The sequence below is a fragment of the Agelaius tricolor genome, unplaced genomic scaffold, assembly GCF_023055355.1.
Source record: "Agelaius tricolor isolate 1412-34295 unplaced genomic scaffold, bAgeTri1.0.p SCAF_84, whole genome shotgun sequence".
NCBI classification, from domain to species: Eukaryota; Metazoa; Chordata; class Aves; order Passeriformes; family Icteridae; genus Agelaius; species Agelaius tricolor.
The window spans coordinates 183,029-203,095 of record NW_027269344.1 but is presented as its reverse complement, the minus strand read 5'-3'; the positions used below and the strand labels follow the sequence as shown (position 1 = coordinate 203,095).

The 20,067-nt window shown below is 45.9% G+C and overlaps 1 pseudogene; it reads right to left on the bottom strand.

The window, feature by feature from the left end:
* Positions 1–2,123: 2,123 nt before the first annotated feature.
* LOC139585562 (uncharacterized) lies at positions 2,124–3,611 on the bottom strand (annotated as a pseudogene).
* Between the last annotated feature and the right edge of the window lie 16,456 nt (positions 3,612–20,067).

Below are 20,067 nucleotides of genomic sequence, written 5' to 3'. Positions count from 1 at the left end.
CAGTACATCCTTTATACACAGCATAGGAGTCCGTGTAGATGCAGACAGGAGAGGTATTCTGTACCTCATGTTGGAAAGCACTCCAAACAGCTCTCAGCTCCCCAACCTGGGCACTGCCTTCTCCCTCGGTAATGATTCATTCACCAGAGGAAATGTGGAGGGCTGCTGCCCTGTATCTCCACACCTTCCCCTCCTGTTTAGCAGAGGCATCAGGGAACCAAGAATTTGCTGATCGTTTGGTGGAGAAAGGAGGGGATATTTTAATTACAGAAGCAGGTTTGTCATGGCTGCTGCCCAAATTCTCGGTTTCTTGGATCGCTAAATTTTTTACAGCATTTTCTGTTATTGAGAAAATGTTACAGTAATGTTCAATCTGAGCATACCAGTTTGCAGCTGAGGCACTTTGGGCCACCCTGTCGGCGGGGGTGGGGTGGGGGGTCCCAGTAGTGACTGTCTTAATAACTTTGAAAGGGCCTCTCAATGCAATTGGTTGTTGTCATGCATTTTTTCCCACTTCTATGAAAGCTAAGCTAACCACAAACAATCCTTTTTCCCAGGTAGTGTATCTTTTCTCAGCATCTTTGAAACCACAGGTATAGAAACCAACAGGACTTGTTGGACCCTCAGGACCCTGCTGCCGTAGCTGTACTGACAGCCCTGAGGAGCCAAATCCCCATTCCACCTGAAAGGGATCTGTGGGATGGATAGGGTCCAGTGCTTGGTGAGCTGTTGCTTCAAAAAACAGCAATTGCAATGCTTCCTCCTGAGAAGGAGTCCCATCCCATTTCACCCCATTTGCTCAGCAAGTCATGAAGGGGCCTAGCAATTATTGAAAGATCTGGAATGTGTTTTCTCCAGAACACTAATAATCCTAGAGCTTGCTGGAGATCTTTCCTGGATTCAGGCATTTTGATCTGATCTAAAGAGGTTAGGATATCAGGTGGAATACATGTCATACCTCCTTTCCAGCAAATTCCCAAAAACTTCTCTTCCTGAGAAGACTTCTGAATTTTCTCTGGGGGCATCTGCAAATCAAGACTTTCTAAGTGAGAGATTATTTTCTGCTGATGTTTCCCTACTACCTCTATTTCACACACACACCCCCCCCCCCAGCCCAGAATGTCATCAATGTATTGATAAACAGCTACAGGATCAGGTTTGGGTGTTTTTTCTAATTCCTGGGCTAAAGTAGGGTGGGCCAAAGTGGGGGAGTGTTTGTAGCCTTGGGGAAGCCTAGTGAAAGTGTATTGCTGTCCTTCCCATGTGAAGGAAAAACGGTCCATATCTTCTGGCTGTATGGGTATCATAAAAAACATGTCTTTGACATCTATAGTTGCCATGATTGAGTGAGCTTTTTCTTGAATTGATGTCATTAATTCAGCCAAATTTGGGACTGCTGCTGCAAGAGAGTCTGTGTTGGCATTAAGTCTACTGTCAGCCTCCACTTCTCATTGGGTTTCCAAACTGGCCACACTGGCAAGTTGAAAAGAGAATGGATATTGACTATTATTCCTTGGTCTCACAAGTCCTGTATAACCAGTTGATGCCCTCTTTGGCACCAGAAGGTAGAGGGTATTGTTTTACATGAGTAATTTTGCTAGACAGTGAGGAGGATGCAGCTTGGAGCAGTCTAATGTTAAGACGTGGCACGCCAAATGACCACAGGAATCCCTCAGAATCTTCCCACTGCCTCCCAGCAATAACATCCATCCCTAATAAATTGTTTGGAATATCCCCAATTTTGACATCTAATTGATTCTCCTCTCCATGGAGCATGAGTTTTACTAAGGCCACATTCATAGATTCTGTAGTTCCTAGGGCATTTAAAGCACAACATTGTTTCTTTGTTGGAACAATTCTACACTTCTGGGCATCCTTTTTGTTAGTGCAGAGATTTGTGCCCCAGTGTCAATCAGAAAGGTTACAAGTGCCTGTTTGAGGCCTGTGATAGCTGTGATCAATATATCTCCTGATTTATGTTTAGTGAGCATTCTCAGATACATCCATGCTCCAGCCCTTCGCTCACCTATAAGGGATGGAGAGCCTAGTTTCTCTGGTTCTGTGTTTGCTTTGGCTCACATCCTAAATTCTGAGGGAGAGGCTGGGAGAGGGTTTCTTTTGGCTCACTGGCTGGATTCTGAGAAGGGAGGGGTGCACTGGGTTGAACTGATAAATTCAGTTTTCGATAGTGCCAATTAGTTATTATTTTCTGTAATTTATCAAGGGGCAAACCATCCATCACCTCTCTGGGGACCCCCCTTTTAACTTCCAACAACCACCAACGTTGGCGGTTAGAGATCTGTTTTCCCTTCCCTAAATTTTCACCGTGAGGAGCCGTGATAAACCAAACACCGTTTGTTTTTTCTGATTTCTCCTCCAGGGTTTTTACAGGTCCATATCATCTACTGTAATTAATCAAATCTACTGCAACCTCGCTCCATGCCCAACCTTTATGGCTACTGGCAGGTGAATCAGATTGAGAAGCTGGGGGCTGTGAGGGGATGGAGTATGGAGTGAAACCAGGATCAGTAGATCCAGTTTGGTCAGTGGGGTTACCAAGGAATCTATCTAGTCTCTCTATGGGACCCAAGGCCATTATGGTTTTCTGTAAAGTAATTGCTGTAGGTTTAGGAAGCCCTCAAATTAAAGGAGTCATAATTTCAGGCTTTACAGGTAATTGCATTGGTGACTGAAAACCAGGAATCAACCTTTTTCATGAATCATTTGCAGGCAGGTGGCTTTGTGGGCGCCTTCCAAAAGCTGGTCGGGGGCACTGACTATAGCTAAAGGGTCTCCCCTTTCCAAAGGATTAATTCCCCTGGCCCAGAAAGGCACACATTGTGTCAGGGACCACGTGTCACGCTTATCTCCTGTTGTTAGGAAAACTCCATGTCCCCAGTACCCACTGGCCTCCTGTTCAGTTAATTTAATTTGATCTCCACCAGTGAGGGACACTTGGAAGACATATTCTATCTCCGATTCTTGTGGGAGGCACCCAAATTCTTTCTTCAGCTCAGCCAATTTGGTAGTGCTGAATGGTATTTGTTTAGTTGTGATATGTGGTTCAAAATCTTCATCATTAATATAGTTATATTCTGTTTTAACCAAGGGTCTCAAATGAGGGCAGCAGTTTTCTCCACAGTTTTTTTACTGCCTCTAGTTCCTTATGGGGATAAATCTGTTTAATGTGAGGAGTTTCTTTTCCTCTGCCTGTGTTGAGGAATCAGCATTCAGTGAATTCTTAACATGTTCCTCTCTAAGGGCAGCTTGTAACAGATGGATCTCATTCCTTTCTTCATTTAATTTTTTTTCCAAATTTCAACTAGGTTTTGAAGGGAGTCCATTATAGCTTTTTCCTCACTTCTTCACTTTAAGAGAGTTTTTATAGCTGCTGTGAGACAAGCTCCCAAAACTGAGCAGAGAATAGTTTTATTTTTGCCCAGTTTAAATTTTGTTTCATGTTGTAAAGAACATACTCCATCAATAACATTTTCCAAATTAAATCAGTTACTTTGTGCCCGTTCTTCTCCTCCGGGAGAAGGTTTGGCATTGTGTTTGGCTAGTAGAGCATAAAATTCAGCTTCAAATTTTGCGCTGAGGTTTTCCGTCATTTTGTGAAGGGACCAAAACCACGTCAGGGAGGTGTAGACTTAAGGCACACAACCACACAGCCTCTGCTGTGTTTCCCTTGCTTCCGTGGGTGGGTGAAGAGACTAAGCGTGCCTGGGAGGTTCTACTCAGTTACTTCAAGTAGTCCCTTCACTTCCCAGACAGTCCAGATTCACACATACACAAAAACAGTTTCCCTTTTTGCACTAAGAGATCTTTTGTGAAATTCTGAAGGCAGAGCCCTCAATTGAGTATGGGGGTGCTTTTCACCTAGGCATGTGCAGTTTGTGGGAAATTTGAGTCACTCCCTTTCCTTTTTAGACAACCACTCACCCCTTTCGGGGTATCGGGCTCGGTGCGGCTGGAGTGAAACATCCTTCCCCTGTTACAGACTACACACAACCCTGCAAACCCCTCTGTCTGTCAGAATCCTGTCCATGACGCCAATTTAATGTCACGATCCACTCATACAAGTGGGGTTGTGATGGTTCATTAACTGATCTCAGAGTGAAAAAACAACATGGAGGGGATTTCAGTCTTAATCAAAACAAATGCACCTTTTATTGAGTGCCCACAGCAGAAGCAATAGAAGGATTAGAAAGGAGATAAAGGATAGAGGGAGAGAGAAGAAGACAGGGGTGGGAATAGCTACCAACGGAGAGACAAAATCCTCGTGGTCCAGCCAATAGATCCATCTTGTCACGTGGGGGAGAATCTCAAATTCTTTGCATAACTCAGGGGTCTTTTATAGTCATTCACCAAGGGGAGAACAGATAAAAGACAATGGAGAATTAGTCTATTGAAAATGAGTAAGACAGTCCATGTTCTAAAACAGGACAAATCAATCTCAGCGGTGAGCGAGACCCATTGTTTTCAGGATTGGTGTCTATGAGAAACCAGTCTTGGTGCAGCAAACACACCTGCAGGCAACACTTGGCAAACATCCCACTTCAGTCAGGCCAGTGCCCCTGTGTTAGAATTTTAAGGGTCTCAGTCTCAGTCCGTGGGAGGGGGCTTCCCTTACAGTGCTTGTGAGGCAGATGAGGGATCTTCTATGGGGGGATCACCAGAGTTACCCCAGAAAGTTCATCTGGCCAAGAGGTGGGGAAATTCATGGGCCATTGTGATGAGCAGGGATCGTGAAGCAGGTGTAAGTGTACAGAGCAAGCCGCTCCCTGTCAGCCCCTGCTCAAAGCAGTTGTAACATGGGGGCACAGCAAGCACAGCTGCAAACAATCACTTGGCGAGCATCCACCCCAACCAGGCCAGAACTCCAGCCAGGGTCCTCAGGGTCTTCCTCTCTGTCCTTGTGACGGTCGTGAGGCAAATAAGGGAAACTTTGGACCGTCTCTTACAACAGTTTACTTTATCTCTTCCTCAACAATCCCCCCCTCTGGGAGATATCTTCTGTTATTGGGCCATTGAGTGTCACTGCATGACTGATGAAAAATTCATCATCCCATTGTGAGATGCTCCAGCCAGAGGGAGGAGCCAAGCATTCCTACCTGGATATAATTTGACATTTGGAAGAAGAGAGACAGCCTTTTCCCACTGGATTCCCAGAGGAGCAGCTTTCTTTTCCACTGCATTCCCAGAGGAAGTCCAGGCCCATCTACGCCACCACTGGAGCTTCAGAGAAAACTCCACCCTTCTACAGGATCACTGCTTCAACAGAACCCCACCTGTCACTCCAGGAGCACTGCAGCCTCCATTTAATAGGACTGCTACCACCACTGTGACCCACAGGGTGTCAGGTCATATTCTGACTCTGCCAGTGGGGTTTTTTTGTTTGTACTGTGGCATTTGTATTTTTAGTTTTCCTCGTAAATAACTGTTATTCTTATTTCCATATCTTTGCTCGAGAGCTTTTTAATTTCAAAATTATAATAATTCAGAGGGAGGGGCTTTACATTTTCCATTTCACAGGAAGCTCCTGCCTTCCTTAGCAGACACCTGTCTTCAAACCAAGACAGAATGCCATCCATATAATGTAGGATAATGGCATCTGGGAGAGTCCTTTGGATGGGAGATAGGACAAGGGCCATGTACCACTGGCATATATAGGGGAGTTTTTCTCACTTTGGGGGAGGACTCACCGGTGGTACCGCTTCAGAGGTGCCTGTCTGTTCAGGGAGGGGATGGAAAAGGTGAATATGGGAGCATCTTGAGGATGGAGGGGGATGTTGAAAAAGCAGTCTTTGATATCAACGACCACCAGTCTCGAGTCACAAGGAAGCAAGGACGGAGAAGGAAGGCTGCAAGGGACCCATGTCCTCAATGACCTTGTTAATTTTACAAAGGTCATGGAGGAGTGTCCACCTGTCCTTGCCAGGTGTTTTGAGAACAAAGACAGGGGAGTTCCAAGGGCTGTTGGAAGGTACAATGTGGGCCTTGGAGAGCTGCTCCTCCACAAGAAGCTCGAGGGTATGTAATTTCTCTGTTGAGAGGGGCCACTGATCCACCCACGGTGGGGTGTCAGTCTTCCAGGTGATTGTGGGGTGGTGCACTCTGCAGTGGCCCCAAATAGAAATCCCGGGACAGAGGTGGAATATCAAGTCAAGCTCCCCACTGGGACAACAGGTCCCTGGCCCACAGGGTGGTGAGTGCCCTGACTACAAATGGCCTGATGGTGGCAGTTTGGCCCTCCAGTCCCTCTGTTGTGATAATACGCTCGCTCCTCATGGAGATGGCGGCTCCTCCAATCACTGAGGTGACTCCAGTGACAGGAGTCAGCTCCTGGTTCAGGGGCCATTGAGGTTGTGTAATGATAGTAACGTTGGCCCCTGTGTCCACCATCCCTTGTAGGTGGATGTCATTACCTTTATTCAACTGACTGCACTTTATAAGGGGCTTGTCTTGGCCCATGATTTCAACCCAGAATGCCATTGGGTGCTCTGGGATATTGTCTATGCTTAATGGCAATAAAAAGGCTTGGGCGATCACAGTCTCTCTGTGCAGGAAGTGTGGTGGTTTTGTGCAGCAGAAAGTGACTGTGATTTCGTCAGTTGGCCCAACAGTTTGTACTTCCACTATAATATGTATTTCATTTGGTCCATGAATACATTACCTATTACCAGCACATCCCTCAGGCCCTCTAGGGGTCCATATTTTCTGGTGGGAATACGATAGAAAGCAGAGTCATCAAATTGTATAGACAAAGCACTCACCAGTTGGTGTCACGTCCTGACCTGAACTTGCTGGAAAGCCTTGGTCACTCTGGTCTGTTGTTCGGAGTATGAAGAGCTCCACGGGAATTTCCCACGTATTGGACCTCCAGAATAGTGGGGAGGGTACAGTGAAACAGCTTTCCATTTGCTGTCTTCACACGGGGCCACCCTGCAGTCTGTTGGAAGTTTTTTGGCTGATAATGCTGCTGGTGGTGGTGAGGTTACTGGTGATAACAAAACTGAGAACAGTTGTTAGAATGTCTGTTGCAATGCATACAGTGTGATGAATGGCACCTCTTTGGTGGCTGCTGGTCTTTAGGCATTTTGTATTCTGCACAGTCCTTCAAAAAAAGGCCCAGTTCCCCACAATTAAAACATTTTGCAGCATCTTGGGATGTTAAAAAGGCCCTCTCCCTTAGAGATTGCCCTTGCCACGGTGTGTTCAGTGGAAGATAATTTGGTGCAGGACTCGTCCATCTGGTTGATTGTAGGTTCTGGGTCTTAATATTGTTTTGCACTCATTGTTTGCCTTTGCCAAGGCCATTTTATTTAGCACTTCCTTCTTGGCCTCTGGGCCTTCTATTTGTCACTCAAGTGCAACTTTAAGTCTGTCTACAAATTTCATGAACATTTCACTTGCCCTTGTTTAATGTTAGTGAAGCTCTGTGTATGTAGAGTGTCGTCGAGAGTGAGGAGCAGGGATGTCTTTGCAGCAGTGGTGATGCCACTGAGTGCAGCTTCTTGTAAGTCCTTTGCTTGGTCTTGTGGCTTCTGGAAGTCACCTTCTCCTGCCATTTGTTCAAGGGTTAAATTTGGTTTGTTGGCATCTTTTGAATATGTGTCCGCCAGTGATTTGAGATGCCTTTTTTACTGCCTCTCCCACAGCATGTACTCGACCGGGGTGTGAGACTCTGTCCAAAGTTTCTCTCATCTGCCTCACAATCGTCATTGGGGACCACTGAAGAAGAGACCCTTGTCTGAAGTTTCTGGCCCTGTTGGAGAAAGTTACGTGCCAACGGCTCCGAGACCTGAGCACAGTGCTAAGCTATTGTTCACAGGTGTTGTTTGCTGTATGCTGCACTGAGCCCAATGAAAGAAGAAGGGGGCATCTTGCCTTTTTGCAGCAATAGCCTTGGAAGCTGTCCCACCTCTCAGCCTGGCTGGACTTCTCCTGAGTCTTGGGTGGTCCCCCACAGAAGACCCTCACCTGTTTTACAACCACCGTGACAGACAGACTGAGATGTAAGGAGCCTCTCCATCAAGGAGTGAGACATGAAACCCCCATGTGAAAAGGCCCCTCTGCTCCTTCCAAGGACTGGGAGTGAAACCCCCAGCCCGGGGCAGGTGTGTGGGGGAGGCAAGCTGACCAAAGCGAGATGTTTGCCTGCAGGTTGTGACCGCTGGACCAAGAAGACAATGGCTCTCGTTTACTGCTGAGAACATGGACTACCTGTTACATCTATTCTTTATTGTATCTGTTTCCCCCCCTCCCTCACAATTTCCAATAGAGTTATCATAATAAAAACCTCTGAGTTAGCGAGAGATTTCCCAGATCTCCCCAGACGTGACCTGGTGAACTCCATTGGCTGGACATCAAAGGACTTGGCTGTTCTATGTTTGGTAGCTATATACCTTCCTTTCTCTTCCTCCCTCTTTTCCTTATTTTTCCCTTTTTTCCCCAATTCCTCCCCAATGCATTTGGTTATTCAATAAAGATGCATTTGTTTTGATTATCACTGCAAACCCCCCTGTGCCGTGTCGGTTTTTTGCACCCTGAGATCAAATCCACAAACAATCACAAAACCCGTTCGTAAGGATGGATTGTGACACAGGGAGAGTAGGCAATTCATGATATTTTTATTTTCATGCACGACCAAGAGACGGTCAGAGAAGGTGGCTTCCAGAAATGTTTTTAAGAAATGCAACCCCCAACCATATTCCTTAGCCACTTTGCAGAGCTCCTTCAATTCCCCATAGGGGATCGGCTCCCAGGAATTGATTGCAGTCACTCTTCTGCTGTGTTTACATATAATTGGCAAGCCCACAATCTTTTTGGTGAGCTCTGAGCCCTCCCAGTGGCTTCCCTCTGCAGCTTGGCCCAGTGATCCTCAGACTCAGGACTGGAATCCGGGTCTGCAGAATCCCTATTTTCATCCTCCGAGGAGGATGGAGGGCACTTGATGACTGCATGGAGCCTCTTGGGGCAGCCAGAATCTGCCTGTTTGTGGGCAGCTGTGGAAGCCAATATGGGCTCCTTCTGGTCGCTGTCATCACCACTTCTGGCTCCAATGTTGTGGGAATGGGAATGGGAGGGACCATCAGGAGGAGTCAAGAGAGGAAGGGGTAGGGTTGGTGTGCACAATGGGGAGGGGATTCCTGATAGAGAGGGGAAGTCCCAACATGGACACACTTCCTGACACAGAAGGGAGGGGCAGGGTGTGATTACAGGAATAGAGAAAGTGGGAGGAGGGTCAGAGGTGTCATTTTTGGCAGAACAGGGAGGTGACAAAATGGCCATTGCCTTTGTGGGGTCAGCACCATTTTGTGGAGAAAGGGCAGAAAAACTTGGAGAGGGAGAAGACAAGATGGCAGGGCTGGCCACATTCCTGGCACCATCTGGGAGAACAACTGGGGGTGGTAGAACTGGGTACATGGGCATTGGTAAGAGGGTTAGGAGAGAGCCCAAGGCAGCATGGCCAGTGCTGCCCTGGAGAGGGGACAGAGGACACTGGGAGATGTCAGGGTGATGGTAGCAACCCTGCGCCTGCTGGCAGGATCCATCTCCCGATCCTCCCTGAGGCAGGGAAGAGAGTTTAGGGATGTGAGGGGAGGAACGGGGAGAAGGGGTGTTAAACTGGGGTCCCGAATGTTTTCCAACATTTTCTACAGACTTAGCAATAAGGCCAAAGGATAAAATTTCCCCACTGAAAGATCCCCTTTAACTCAAAGAACATAGAACCTTTATCCTATATGGTCCCAGAACTCATTAGAATGAATTCCCTCATAACATCAGGAAAATACTTGAACAATCAATGAATAAAACATTTTAAATCTCCCTTTGAAAAATGAAAATTTTCTCCAACAAGGATTCCTCTAACTTGGGTATAAACTTCCCTGTGTGGGTGGATCAGTTTGGCTCCCATCCCCACACTTCCTCCCAACATCCAAGAGGAAAAGAAGGCAAAGGAAAGACAAAAAAGGGTGACCCCCAAATATAGTACTCACATGACAGTGGGTCAACAAAACCTCTCCAGGTTGTCCGTCAGCTTCAACCAATCTTCTCACCTCAAGAAGGTTGCCGGTCGCCTGTGCGATTCCCCAATAAAACTTAGGAGACTCCTCTGGGAATTGGCTGCTCCGAACATGGCTTAACTTCAGTAGCCAAAAAGCTACTGAAGACACCTCCAGGAATGCTCCGGACAGGTCCCTGTTCAGGCTGCCAGCTGTCACAAGCCACAAGCCCGTTGGTGGTGGAGAGAGAGGCAGCGGAGCCGTGACCTTCCAGAAGTGTCTCCAGTAATGAAGCCGCTCGGTGGCACAGGCACACACACACACACACACACACACACAATCACTGCAGCACACACTTCTCTTGTAGAATCACCAATGACAAAGAAATGGGAAGGGTCTTTGTACGGATGCCAGAGAAGGAGGTTTATTCCAGCCACGCACAAAGGGGTTCAGGGACAAAGATAAAAAGAACAGTGGAAGGTCTGGGTTTAAATACAGGGGACATGGGGGGGGGCGGAACAGAGCATCAGGGCCAATGGGCTGAGGGCTCAGGGCAGTACAGAGGGGAGATGAGGGGTAGCAACCAATAGGGTAAAGAGGGTGGGACACTGAGGCAATATGGGGCCAATGGATAAGCAGGGAAGGGAGAACATTCAAGGACATAAATATAAGGAAAAAGGAAGGGAGAGGCCAACAGTCCAACCAGGGAAGTAGAACTGGGTACATTTGCATATACAACAAAGCATCCTGGAAGAGGGTCTGCTCAATTGCCCTGAACAGGGGAGATTTCTCCAACTTGGGGTCTGTCTGTCTGTCCAAAGGCCTATAATGGCCTTTGTTCTGTAGGCCCACCGGCCTCCACAGATGCTCAGTGGAAAAAGGGGTTCGAAGCTTTGCTTGTGAAATTTGTGGGACATGCAAACCAGAATATTGCAGTCCTCATGACTGACCACCTGGCCGGGGAAGGAAGCCACTCAGACCCTGTGGGCAAACCCACATTCCTAGTGAGGCCCTTGAGGGTATTACTGAAGCTGTGCATAGCACATTTTTAAAGGTTCCTGATGCTGTGAGCCCCCCAAAAAGTATTTACTTATGTAAAGCAGGGACTGGCAGAGCCTTATATGCAATTCAATGGCTGCTTGAAACAAGCTCTTAAAAGACAAATTGAGAATGATATTGCCAGACAGGTGTTGCTTTCAAAATTAGCTGCTGAAAATGCTAATGAGAATTGTAAAAAACTTCTGAAGTCCTTGTCTAAGGAGGAGCCCACCATGCTGTAAATGATAGAGGCATGTAACCACCTGTGTGCCTTCAGCATAGGGCAACTGTTACTAATGAACCTTACTGTGGGGGCTGGTATAGCAAATGCCTTTGTGTGGAAGGGGCCAACAGCGGGCCTGTTAGCTAAAGGAGTGAGAAGAAATGTAAGAAGCAAGAAGTTGATAAGGATTCTCTCCAAGGCTGTAACTGAGGAGACCAAGAAAAGTAAGGAATTGAAGAAAGATAAGAAGAGAACTTTGCAGCTGGATGAAGTATTTTTAGAAAGTTAGTTGAAGTCACTGTAACTTATCCCCAAGGATATTATGTTGACTTATTGTGGCCAATAGTTAGGGTAGAAGAAGTATAAACAATTAGAAAGTGTATAAAAGGTCAGCCATGTTCGATAATAAAGAGTTGCCATCTGAGACTGCTTGTGGTCTCTGCCTTGTGTCATGACTGCCTTGAAAGCGACATCTGGTGACCCTGATGTGATTCAACACCCTTAAGAACATACTTGATCTGGACCCATACGGGCTCCCAGAGACTGGCAGCCATGACTCACTGGGACGTAGTGGGGGAGGCGGCGTTGGTGCAGCTGAGAATGGCGGGTGGAAGCCACAGGGAAGCCCAGACCTGATTTTCTCCTATCAAGACATCTGGAAGTAGGTGAGCCACCAACTAGTAATAATGGGAAATAATTTATCTAATGAAGAAGAGACTGTTTTGGCTACATGGAAAGTTTTGTTAAGAAATAAGGGAATTAATACTTCAGACTATGCCCTTCGTAGTATATTGCTGTGGGCTAAATCACAGGATTTTGGCACTGATCCCGACACAGCATTTAGTGTTAAAGCATGGGAAAAAGTCGGGGACAGACTGTGGGAAGTCATCTGAGTGGGAGATAAAACTGTTGTCAATCTAGCTGTTACCTGGGGATTGCTTTTTGAGGCATTAAAGGAATGGAAAACAGAGCGAGAACAGGGCAGGATGCGGATGAAGAATCGGGGTTGATAACAGAAACTGATGAAGGGGATGAGGCAGAGGGGGCCTCTGATGGGGAACTTGGTGAATCTATCCTTGAAGAAGGTGCAGGTGCCATGCAAGTTACCAGGCAGGCTACCAAAGCTTCCAGGAAAGCTGCCAGAGCTTCTGGGCTGGATGCCAAAGCTTCTGGGACAGCTGCCAAAGCTTCTGGGAAAACTGCCATAGTATCTCCTTCTCAGACTCCTAAACCTCTTTATGTCATAACTGCGCAGCAGCTCGCAATGGTGCCTGTATACACCACACCACTGCACCAGGTAGCTGAAATGTCTTTAGCAGAGAGAGAAACCCAGTCTTCTGCCCCCGTTTCCCTCTGTTCTAGCCCAGCCATCTGCCCCTTCGCTCCCCTCTGAGCTGCCTGAACAATCTCCAAGGTCGTGTCCTCCGTTACCTGACAGTGACAGCGACAGCGAATCAAGTGATGAGTCTCCCGCAGTAACATCGGAGTTGGGGCAGGGAACTGTTGACAGTTCACCTTCTAATAGCTGTAGCCCTACTGCCCCATGGACTTTGCCCCCACGTCAAGTAACTGGGCTTCCTTGAGAGCCTCAGTGTCCTGGGTTGACTATATGATGCTTTTATCCCCAATTATGTTATGTTGAATAATAAGTTTTGCACCTTATATTATGTTGAATAATAAGTTTTGCACCTTTAAGAGTGTTCCAGAGAGTGAAGCAGCGGGAGAGAAGAAGCAGCAGTTTTTTTTCAGACACCGTACTCACTCCTCCACATTTCTGCCCCTGGACTGTTGTTGTCTGCGGATGGACAGACAGTGGGACACAGCTCTCTTTTGCTTTTAGTTAGTTTTAGCTAGCTGAGGCAAAGAAGTTCCCTACTGTGGGGACTTTTGTTTTTTTCCCTTTTCCTTGGAGCTCTTGAAACCCGCTCTGGACTGAACACCCAGGGGAGCACGGGCAGCTGCATCTGTGGCCCACCAGGCCAGGCCTGGCCTGCAACATTTCCAGCACCGGAGGGACTGATCAGAGACAGAGTGAGCTGAGCCGCAACCCGGGGAGGGACTTTCTCAGTTTGTCATTTCTTTTGGAGTGGCAAGAGATTTTATTCTTTGATATTGTTAAGGTTTTGTTGTTTAATAGACAGGTTTTTTCCACCTTTCTCCAAGGAGGTATTTTCTCCCAGACCAGTTGGGGGGAGAAGAGCAGGTTGGATCTGCTTTCCTACTGGAGCTCCTTTGGGGGATTCTCTCCCAAATTTGCTCTAAACCTGGACACTCAGGAGTTTTGGGAATTTGTCAGGAAGAAAGCAGCTGAAGAAAAGAATTGGGACCTGATAGAAAGATTAGGTGCTCCAAGAGTACCTCAGGAGAACAGTGCTAATGCAAATGTTGCCTGTGATAACCCTATGGCTTTTCCAGGTTTTAAAGCAGCTCCTGGAACAGGGCAGGATGACAGTCATCACGTCTTTGTCTGGAAGGTTGTGCAAGATCTCCAATCCAGAGTGGCTCAGTATGGCATTAATTCCTCAGAGGTAATGCAATTAATATGTGTAATTAATGCAGATATGCTTGCACCTTATGACATCATGCATATTGCTACTATTTCATTCCAGCCAGTACAATACAGTGTATTTCAAGAAACTTGGAGGCAAGTGGCTGAGCGCACAGCTGTAACAAATATGCAGTTGCCTCAACACGACCCTCATCATGCTGTGGGTGTTGATGCCCTACTGGGCACTGGGCCTTTTGCTAACCCAGATTCACAGGCAAGGTGGGATCCTTCAATTTTGGCACAAGCTCAGCAAATTGGCACGAGTGCTTTAATTAAATCAATGGAAATGGCAGCTCCAAAACAGAGATATGATACTATACAACAAGGGATGAGAGAACCATTTTTGCAATTTGTGGAAGAGCTTGCTGCAGCCATTGAAAAACAGGTAGATGATGAATCTTTGCGACACAAATTCTGTATACATTTGGCTAAAGAACATGCAAACTCAGGCTGCAGAAAGATTATTGACACTTTACCTGGGGAACCCACATTGCCTCAAATGATGACTGCTTGCTTGACAGTTGGTTCAGTAGACCATAAAATAGCAGCTCTTGCTGCAGTTCTAAGACCTTGATCAAAATGCTATAATTGTGGACAGCAAGGGCAAGTAATGGCACAGTGTAATACCCAGAAAATAACATCTAAGCCAAGCGCAAACAGCAATGTTGTGTGCAATTGTTGTGCTAAATTTGGGCACTATGCTAAACAATGCAGGAGTAAATATCATGCAAATGGTCAGCTGTTGCAGGGAAACAGGAAGAGGAGCGCAAAAGGGCATGTGTGAAAACAAATACCCCAACAACTACAGCAGCAAATATGGGCCTCCCCAGCACTGCAAAGCTAAACATTTGTGAACAATACTCAGGGGCAACAAGTGGGTCTGCAGGGATTGATATACCCACCGCTGACACAGTAACCATTCTGACAAAAGAAATGTGCAAAGTGCCCCTCGATGCCTATGGTTGAATAGGACAGGGATTGAGTGCGTTTTTGATGGGAAGATCAAGTACTACAATTAAAAGGTATTCATGTGCATTTAGGACTTATTGATGCTGATTATTTAGGACAGATTCATGCTATGGTACCCATTGATGACCCTCCTGTCACTATTCAGAAAGGAACTTGCATTGCTCAAATTGTACCTTTTGTGAATTCTGTTCTGAATACAGTGGACCGAAGTCGTGGCACAGGAAGTTTTGGATCAACAGGGATACCTCAAGTGTTCTGGGCTGAGAAAGTTATGGAGAACCATCCAGAAAAGACACGTATCCTCACTGCCAGTGGATGTCATCCAGGAACCATATCAGTAACAGCCTTGATTGACACTGGAGCAGATGTCACAATACTCTCGTGACTTTGCTGGCCTCAATCGTGGCCTCTCACTCATGCAAGTTTTGGACTTCTGGGGTTGGGTGGTGCTACAACAGGTGGCCTGTCAGCCATTGTAATTAATGTGAAACATCCTGATGGCCAACAAGCTAACATCAGACCCTATGTTGCCGATGCTCCTCAAAGTTTGTGGGGACGACATTGTTTATCTCAATGGGGTGTCAAAATTACTACGGATTTTTAATGGGGGCCACTGTGATGCAGGGCAATGAATGTCCAGTTGTAGCCTTGACGTGGTTGACAGATGAACCTGTCTGGGTTGGCAACCTCCATCACATTAATGTTACTTAAGTCATCAGTTCATTTGCTTCCCACAGGAGTTTTAGGACCATCCAGGCAGCGTATGCATGCATTGTTTTTAGGTTGGTCATCCATCTCCTTGATGGGACTTTTTGTTCTCCTTGGGGTTATAGACTCTGATAATGAGATTATGATCATGGCCTAGACACTCCAACTGCCTTTCACTGTTCCCCAAAGAACTTGAATAGCTCAACTGATTTTATTTCCCCAAACCATGAGCATACCTTTTACAGACGTAATATGAAATAGGGGATTTGGGTCTACTGGAACACCCCAAATATGTTGGGTACAACCTATACTAGAACAATACCCCACATGCTGGTGTACCCTGACATTAAAAGGGCAAAAGATAACACTTGACAGCCTCATAGACACAGGGTTTGAAGTTAGTATCTCTCAAGACAAATGGCCCTCACAGTGGTCCCTTGCTAAAGTGCTCCAGGCACTTTCAGGCATTGGAGGAAGCAGCCGCAGCTGTCAAACCCACCACTGGATACAGATCAAAGGGCCCGAGGGACACCGTGCCTCAATCATACTGTTTGTATTACCAGTACCAATGGTACCGTGGTGGGGGATGTTCTCTCCCAATGGGGCTTTAGGATTCAATCAGCTTTTTAAAGGGGGCCGTTGGAGAGCGACACTTTAAAACTAACCTGGAAAACAGGGAAAATGGTTTGGGTGGATCAATGGCCCCTACCATTGCAAAAACTTTGTGTATTAACAGAGTTGCTCCAACAACAAATCCAGAAAGAGCATTTTGTCCTTTCTAACCGTCCTTGGAATTCTCACATTTTTGTTATCAAAAAACAAACTGGCAAATGGCGCTTACTCCATGATCTTTGAAAAATAATGCAGCTATGGAAGACACAGAGGCCTTACAGCCAGGTCTCCCATCTCCTACCATGATTCCCAAAAATTGGCACTTGACTGTTACTGATTTAAAAGATTGGTTTTTTGACATTCCTTTACATCCTGATGATGGTCCTAAATTTTCCTTTTCAGTTCCAAGCACAAACATGCAGGCACCCTTAGAGCAATATCACTGGATAGTTTTACCTAAGGGCATGAAAAACAGCTGTACTATTTGCCACTGGTATATTGCTAGGTCCTCAATTCTGTTCATCAACAAATGCCTAATGTTCTTTTGCACCATTCTATGGATGATATTTTTGTAACAGCTGAACAACAGGAAGTCATGGAGGAAGCCTTAGTTAGCCCTTGTCACCAAAGCTGTAAATCAGGCAGGGCTTTGCATAGCTCCCAAAAGGTACAAAAACATCCTTCGTGGAGGTGTTTGGGGTGGTGCATTGGAGTCTCTTCAATTTCTCCCCAAGCTCTTCAAATTCAGACAAATATTTGCACCTTACATGATGCACAAAAATGTTTGGGAACAATCAACTGGGTGCACTCCTTGTTAGGGAATTCAAATACAAAGCTAAAAGTCCTTTGTTTGAATGATTAAAAGGAGATTCCGACCTTTTATCACCTAGACAACTTACATTTCAAGTTCAGCAGGTGCTGCAATGCCCAACTGATGTCATAATAAACCAACAAGCTGCACACTGGGCACCTGAGCTGCTTTTCTTTTTAATAATCTTGCATCCAGCAAAACAGCCCCATGCCTTGATGTTTCAATGGGATCCCAATGCACCAGACTCTTTGTTTATCACTGAATGGATTTATTTACCACACCAAATGACTAAAACCATCAGTACCCAACATGAAATGATGGCCCAACTGGTTGTTAAGGCCTGACAGAGACTCGTTTCTCTTGCAGGAGGGGAATTTTCCACTGTTTTCCTACCTTTAACCACCTTTTATTTGAATTGGATAGTTCAGGGATCAAGGCTCTTCAGATGGCCTTTCCTGAATTCAGTGGACAAATCTCAATACATCCTCCAAAACATGAGTTGTTTTAACAGCTTTTAAAAGCTTTTTTTAAGCTTTTTTTTTTTTTTCAATTGACAGAGAAACCCAAGAGGAGTGAGGTTCCACTTCAAGCCTTAACAGTATTCACAGATGGTTCTGGTCACTCTCAGAAATCTGTGGTAGTATGGAGAGACCCCTCTTCTAGTGGGTCTAATGGAGAGCAGATTTATCCATATCTGAGTGGTCCCCCCCAATTGTTGAACTTGCTGCTGTTGTCAGAGCTTTTCAAAAATTTTCTGTTCCTTTTAATCTGCTTACAGATTCAGCTTATGTTGCAGGAATAGTGATGAGAGCCAAAGCATCAGTTTAGAAAGAGTTGAAAATTCACAACAATTTTATTGGTTGCAGCTCCTTGTTTTTTCCTTAGAAAATTGAACATTTCCTTACTTTGTTATGCATATTTGTTCACATACAGACCGTCCCAGATTTTTAGCTGAAGGGAACAGGCAAGCTGGCCTTTTAACAATGCCTGTACAACAATCTGTTCTGCCTAATAAGATAGAACAGCCTAAATTGATCCATTTATTTTTTCACCAAAATGGTGTCACTTTGATTTGGCACTTTGGCATTAGTAAAGCCCAAGCTTCAAGAACTATTGCTGTTTGTCCTGATTGCCAAAGGTGCTGTTTTCTCTCTATTGCAGGAAGTATTAATCCCAGAGGGCTTCAGAGCCTTAAAGTCTGGCATCAGACGTTACCCATTTTTGTGAATTTGGTCATTTAAAATATATTCATTCCTCTATTGATACCTTTTCTGGTGCTCTTTTTGCATCTGCCCATTCAGGGAAAACAGCTTACGATGTCTCTAGACACTTCACTGCTGCTTTTGCCATTCTTGGTATACATCTGAAGTGAAGACAGGCAATGGCCCAATTTATATTTCCCATCGAGTTGCTAACTCTTTTGCCTTCTGGGGAATTATGCACAAAACAGGTATTCCTCATTCCCCAACAGGCCAATCTGTCACAGGCTCATGGCTCCCTCAAACATCTCTTGGTACAACAGAAAGGGGGGTCAGAGATGGAACCCTGCCAAGAGACTGCAGAAAGCCCTTTATGTGATCAACTTTTTGAATTGTTCTTTGATGGACCCCAACCCACCGATTGTTCCACATTTTAATCATGAATCACAATTGCAACAAAAGGAAAGAAACCCCTGCATTAGTGAAGGATCCAGAATCTGGTAAGATATTGGGGCCTTATCCTTAGGCCACCTGGGGTAGAGGTTTTGCTTGTGTCTCCACAGAGAATGGTCCTGAGTGGATTCCAGCAAAGAATGTGAAGCTGTTTTTAAGAATCTTTGAGTGCATCACCTGAAGATTCACCTTGAACACCAACATTGGCGGAGAACCCTTGTGAACAGGACCTCACCACCACACCAGCGCCTGTTTAACCTCTAACAGACTTATGTCCTTAAGAAAATGGTTAAGATTACCCAGTGGTATCAGGGTTTACAGGGCTAGGAAAACTCCTGGGGGATTGGAGACTTGGTGGATGGATAAAAAATTTAGTTAAAATAGGCTTCTATGTATTAGGCATTGTATTATGTATTGTTATGGTTATTCCTTGTATTTACAGTGTGAGAAAAAATTAATAGACAAGTCACTTGTCTAGTCAAGTGTATTTTTGTTTGAACGGATAGGGGGAGGGATGGGAATAAAACAGAGAGAACAGTAGAACTGATAAAGGGGCCTGATATCTGAGGCCTGATTGAGTGGAAACTGTGGGAAAGACAGACACAGATAAAGGTTCCCTGGGCAAGAAGTGATCAAGAAACATGTTGTGATACTTTGTGACGTTACCAGGTGACCTGATGTCCTGAAGAATGTGTAACCAAGGGAAATTGTTACAAAAAATTGAGCCCTATAAAACTACCATACAAGTAAAACCCTATATAAATCCCTGGCATACTCAATAAAATTGGCTTCTGATCTGAAATCGGATGTCCCGTCTCTCCATCGTCATTAACCCCCCTAGGTGGGGGGAAGATGTTGGAGAGATTCCTTTCCCTTCTCTTTGTCCTGATGTGATTTGGTTGGTAATAAATTCACTCCCTGTCTCAGGCTGGCTCTATTTTGCCAATGCTGGTGCTCTGGGCGGGATCACTCCCATTCCTGCACTCAACTCCCAGGCCTCTCCACAGCCAATCAGAGAATGTGATGAACAAGAATCAGCCAATCAGAGAGAGCAGTTTTGATGACTCACCAGTTGCTTGGCAGACCCACAGCACCCAGTGTTCCCTGGACCCCACCCTCCCTGCTCAGTCACACCCCAATCCTCCCTGCGCAATCACAGGAGGTCCCAGTCAGGTGCAAGGCCAGGGGAAGGGGCTGCGGCTGCCACTGGCTCAGGAGCTCTGAGGGCAGAAAAAAGGGGGTGACACCGGGATGGGGGACACTGGCAGGGCTTCCCTTAATGGTGCCTCCATTTGTGTTGGCCCAAGTGAGAGCTTCTGGAGAATCTCTTCCCACACACAGGACACTCATTGGGCCTCTCCCCAGTGTGGATGTGCCTGTGGGTGACGAGGGTGGAGTTGCGCCTGAAGCCCTTCCCGCAGTCGGGGCAGTGGAAGGGCCTCTCCTCTGTGTGAATCTGCTGATGTACTGAAGCACAGACAGACAACTCTTCAACTAAG